General features: G+C 39.4%; 1 protein-coding gene across 3 annotated transcripts in view; it reads left to right on the forward strand.

The window, feature by feature from the left end:
* Positions 1-6,000, forward strand: part of LOC113580125 (SH3 and multiple ankyrin repeat domains protein 2) — a 123,984-nt gene that overhangs the window by 25,120 nt on the left and 92,864 nt on the right. The window lies entirely within an intron of this gene.

Below are 6,000 nucleotides of genomic sequence, written 5' to 3' on the forward strand. Positions count from 1 at the left end.
GTAAGGATGCCTTTTTGTTCTGACCTCAGCATGTCCACAACTCAGTAGTTTCTTTCTTTAGGTCAAACCTAAAGACAAGCTGTATGGGCAAACACCACAGTTTGATATGTGGCACTATTTAAGTCATGAAATCTGTTTCGACATTTGCAGGTGCAGTTGTCTCACGGTGAATGATTACAATTATTAAAACAGGAGGGAGGTTCAGCTCTGGCCAGTTTAACAGCTCTTCCCACATCACAGCAGTGCATAAGCAGCCCAGCTGTTTGGTGATCACATGGTGTGTGTGCTCAGTGAATGTTGCATAGATCAGGAAATGAACCTCCATTCAGTCCCTTCACTCTTTACTGTTCATTTTGAATAATTTAATCAGGAAAGAACATATCACTGGATGAATTAAACATATAAATACATTCATGAAGTGGTAGCAGACTGTAGTAGCAGAATGTGGATTCAGAGCATATAGGTGCTTTGTTTTTGCAATTTTTAAAATATTGTGTCTAATTACATTTACTTTATTTATCTTTATCCAGATGTTTCCTCACTGCCTAATGATATTTGTAGGGCTGTTTCTTCTCGCCTCCTGCCTGAATCTAATGTGCTTGTCCATAAAAAGAAATGTGCTTATTGGCTTCTGATCAATGTATTGGAAGTATGCTTGTTGTCTTGTGATCCATGTAAAAATAGTGTGCGTGTTGGCCTTTGTTCCATGTAAAGACTCTTTTCTCTTCATTCATGTGAATTAAGTTTGCAAGTTGTCTCATGATTCATGTAAAGGGATCTTCCGAAGTCTTCCTGAAATGAACAACAGTGGCTGCATGCATTCACTCTAGTCTGTGGCAGGATTTTAACTATCATGGGGCAGATGGGGGGCATGGCAGAGGGAGAGGAAAGATTCTGGCTCCCCTAATCACATTTGACTGGAGGCTGGAGAATGAGCTCTCCCAAAACATGGAGGTTCACCCTACTGTTCCAGTTTTACCCCTGCCAGTGAAGATCTGCAGACAGCCCCATTTAGAGCAGATTGAAAGTGGTGGTGTATACTCAGCAAAGGAGTCTGGAATAGAGGCTGTAGGTTTCTGGGGGATTTCCCCACACTCTTTTGCCAGCCAGCTAACTCTTCTCCTCATGTGGTAGTCATAGCTGATACAGCAGGTATGTTTGAATGAAAGCAGCTATAAAGACCAGACACCAAACCTCTCCAGCAGCCTTCACGTCAGCGTTACAGAAAGGCTACATTCAGAGGAATCCTAAATCTAAAAGAGAGTGTAGGCTAGCCTACCTTAGAAACATCTACCTTCTGCATACATTCATCTGGCAACTTAATAAGTACAGTTATCTTATTAGGTGTACTTGACTTTACTTGACTTGGCATTACATAAGTATACAATTACAGACTGTAGCTCATCTGATGGCATGCACAAATGTGTCAGTCAACCACTATTTTGTTTATAGCTGGTCAGTTTCTGATGACAGGACCACAAGTTGTAACTGCAGGATTGGTGTTTTGAAAAACGTTGGCTATTGACTGTCTGCTCATTGAACTTCATAATGTAGCTTATATTATGAGCACTAGTTAGTTCTACAACTCCATGTTATGTATTTATTGCAGAAATTTCTACTTTTTTCAGGTCACAGGCATAGCCAGGTCTTACAGGGACAAACACCTTTTATCTCCTTAGCGCTAACTATAGGTTTTTACTTGCTTGTGTTTGTGGCTATTTGTGAGAAATTTTGGACAATCTAGTTTGACGAATGTAAACAGTAGTTAGGGTATGTTTTATAGGAATGCTTTGAAGTTGTCAAATACTCAGTGAGTGTCATTGGTCTGGCATTATAAAAGCAGCATAGTGGCAGCCTGACACAAAGGTTACTGAGAAAAACCTGCCTCCAGCAAGCTGCAGTAATCTAATATCAAGATGACAAAGCACCTGAGTTGTAGAGGAGAAACCTGCATCAGTGAGTCAAGTTAAGAATTAAATGAGAGTATGAGCATTGATTTTACAGAAAAACTGCAAGGTCATGTGCATTGCAAGTTGGAGTGATCCTAGAGTTCTCTATTAACATGAGTGAAAGTCTTTGACTTGGGGAGGCATCTCCATATAGACATATAGCAGCTCAGTCTTACTGTGATTTAGAGTCAAGTGATGACCTGCTAAGACACGGACAGAAACCTGTGTTGGATGATAGACAAATGAAAGTCAATTGAGTATCATCAGTATAACAGTGGTATATGTTAGGATATGACTTCACTAAAAGAGAGGGTATAGAAGGAGAGCGCAAGACTTCCAAGGACTGAGCCTTGTGGGATGACAGTTGAGAGTCTGAATGGAGCAGATGTAATTATGACTGTCCCTCTAGATTTGAAGCCAGCCATCACCATGTGCCACTAATTCCAATGCTTGTGAGCATGGACAGGAGAATCTTGTGGTTCATTGTGTTAAAGGCTGCTGAGTGATCAAGAAGAATCAGCACCAATAGCTTGCCTGATCTTGTCAGTAATAGCTTCAATTGCCAAATGTGTGGAGTGTACTGCTTTAAACCCAGACTGGTTAGGATTTAGGATTAGGACTGGTTAGGACTGCATTTTGTTCTGCATAAGAAAGAGAAACACCTTATTGAAAACTGCACATTCATAGATTTTAGAAAGAAAGGAGATAAGTGATACCAGTTGATAATTACGGATGGCTAAGGTGTCAAATGAGGTTTTTTTCAGGATGGGTATAAGCCTTGCTGTTTTGATTGCCCTCAGTACATGTTGAGAAGACAAAGAATCATTCATGATGGAAAGGATGAAGTGGAGCAGATATTGCCAAAGGGCAGGTGGTAAGATTATTGAACAAGAAGAATTGTTGGATTTCTACTGTGAAAAGTAAAAGGGGTGAGGGATACTGATTATTTAGAATTAGTGGTAGTCAGAAAGAATTCACAGATTTTATTTATCTTCTCATCCGCAGTGAGGTAGGATGATGAAGGAAGAGGCTTGAGAAGAAAAACACGGTATGAAGCTTTTGTGTATCATATGCAGATGCTGCCAGCTTTTCGTTGTAGAATGTTGTCTTAGCAGCAGTTATTTGAGAGGATAATTATGCTAGAGAAACATGATAAGAAAAGAGCTCAGTGTGAACTTATGATTAAACTTATGATTGCTGCCTTTTTTGGTCTGGGATATAGAGGGCAGAAGAGGTCAATGGATGAAGACAGTGAAGAGAGAAAAATATTGGTGGCATGTTTGAGTATTAGAGTCAGGATGTAGTAAGGATGTAAGGATGCTGGAAAATAGGTTAGAAGGAGAGATGTTTGAGTTGAGTGATGGAGGGAGTAAAGAAGTAAAGTAGAAGTGTTACTACAGCTAGAAGTAAGAGCAGAAGTGTTAAAATGTAATATAAGAAAGTGTTAGTGCTGAGCCAAGAGAAGATATTTAGCCAAGTAGAATCCATTTAGGTAGCTTGAAATCATCTGGTTTGCAGAATGGCAGTTCTAGATCCCACATCTCAACACTCCCTGAGATCGTACAGATTGTGGGTTGTGGATGAGATTACTGGTTCTTCTATCTTTGTAACAGAGTAGATGTCTTTGAGGTTAGCAACACCAAGACAAAACTGAAACTCACAGAGCCAAGAAAACAGAGTACTAAAAAACTCAGAGCCTACCTTACCAAGCAAAGGGTGATCCTAGAAGATTCCTGGGTGGCTACACTCTTATTCTTTTACATTCCAGCTCTCCACATCTGCAGACAGCAGATGTAAAGCAAATTTATATAATTTTAATCCATTTGGAACCATACGTCTGTGCACATATCTGCTTTAATTGCTGCTTTTGCTTATTAAGTTTACACATTGTGTGAAGTTTGGTAAGATTGCTAAAAATGGAAGAACCCTTCAAAGCTAATTATTTAAATGTAATATGCAATGGAATGTAAATTTTGGATTAAAACTTGTAGATCTCACTGTCAAATATAGAAAATGAGTTCTGAAAGGTAAAATATACATACTAAACTTATAAAAATTTGTGTAAAAAGGAAATACTTGTTGGAAAGCAGCGTACTATGGTGAAATGTAATAACTAGTCAAACATGTAATAAATCCAGAACACAATGGACATATATAATATTCTCCCAATATTGAACTCATAAATTTGGATTCTTTTTACAGGGATTGTGTGTATGTATGTATGCACACACATGCATGTCCATGAGAGCTACTGCAAGAGAGAGATGGAGGTTGCTTACAGTACACATGAAATTTCAGACCCTTTCATGTTTTGACATTTTGGTATGTTTCAGAGTCATCTTAAAATGGATTCAACTCATTGTTTTCTCATCAAATGCTTCTACAATTTCAATGGTGAAACCACCAATGCCTAAATTTATTGAATGGACAAGAAAAGCACACTGTCTATATAAGATCACACAGTTAATAATCACTATGAATAAGTTCCAGAGTTCCTTTGTGGAGATGGCAGAACCTTCCAGAAAGGACAACTATCAGTGCAGCACTCCATCAATCAGGGCTTTATGGTAGAATGGCTAAACAGAAGGCATTCCACACTAAAGGGCACATTGGATCCCACTTGGAATATGCCAAAAGGCAGCCAACCAGCTCTCTGACCATGAGAAGCAAAATCATCTGGTCTGATGAAATGAAATTTGATCTATTTGGCCACAATTCCTGGTGACATGTATTTATGTAAACCAGGAACTCATTACTACCATCTCTACAGTCAAACTGTGACGTTGCTGTCGGCCTAAGTGCCAATGGGCGTGGAGCAGGACACACAGACTCCCTCGATATCAAGAAACATTTATTAACCTAAGACACGAATGACAACAGTGGCACTCATACACAACATTAACGAAGGACATGACTTATACATTTAACTACACGCTACAGTCATATTTAACAATGACCACACACACATTTTACATACATCAGCGACCAAACACGATGCACACACTAGCAGAGGTTTAAATAGACAGACAAAACGCAAAACATTAAACCCCATGCAGATGCGTGCTATCACGGAGGGCGTGGCTACAAATAGGGTGAACCCCCCTGCATGCGGCAGGCCGTACCACATGACTGGTTGGAGGAGGACACAAACATAGTGGTGGCTCCATCACGGGACTGTTTTTTCAGTGACAGGGACTGGAAGACTAGTGAGGATAGAGGGAGAGATGCAGAAAAATATAGACTGATCCTGGATGAAAACCTTTTCATCACAGTAACCAAGATCTTGCTCAACAAAACAAAGATTTGAAATACATGGCTATGAAAATGCAGGAGCCTAGAGAAAACTCAATGAAAGTCCTGGATTGACCCAGCCTGAGTACAGACCTGACTGCAACAGAACAACTCTGGAGTGAAACACACTAAAAATGACTGTGCCCCAATGCTGCCCATCCAGACCTGTCTGGGCTTGAACAATCCTTCCAAGAAGAGTGAGAGATTGGCAACAGAAAGGGCTTCCAAGTTTGAAGGATTATTCTGAAGAATGATTGAGGCTGTCATTGCTGCAAAAGGTGCTTTAACCAAGTACTAAGTAAAAGGTCTGAGTACTTATGTAAATGTAATATTTCAGTTTATTTTTTAATATAATTTAAAATACCTTACAAAAATATGTATTTTCTTTGTCATTGTGGAGTATTGTGTATAGTCTGATGAAGGAAAAAATTTAAATGAACCCATTTTAAAATGAATCTGAAACATACCAAAATGTGGAAAACTTGAAAGGGTCTGAAAACCTTCTAATACGCACTGTAGGCCAATTCTTGTAAGACGTATTTGCCCATTTATGTGCTTTCATCTGCACAGCTAGTTGGTGTGTGTGAACATATGCTCAGGTATGGGAGGCCAATACCACTGGACCTGTTCAATAATTCGTCCTTGCACTATAGCACATACTGGTTATGGACTAATTTACTGCATTTTTGGGTACCTTACTATCCCTAAAGCATTCCATTTCTTCTATGTATTCAACTGACTCCTCACAGGAGTTATAAAA

Source organism: Electrophorus electricus, chromosome 4 (assembly GCF_013358815.1).
Source record: "Electrophorus electricus isolate fEleEle1 chromosome 4, fEleEle1.pri, whole genome shotgun sequence".
In the NCBI taxonomy this organism is placed as follows: domain Eukaryota; kingdom Metazoa; phylum Chordata; class Actinopteri; order Gymnotiformes; family Gymnotidae; genus Electrophorus; species Electrophorus electricus.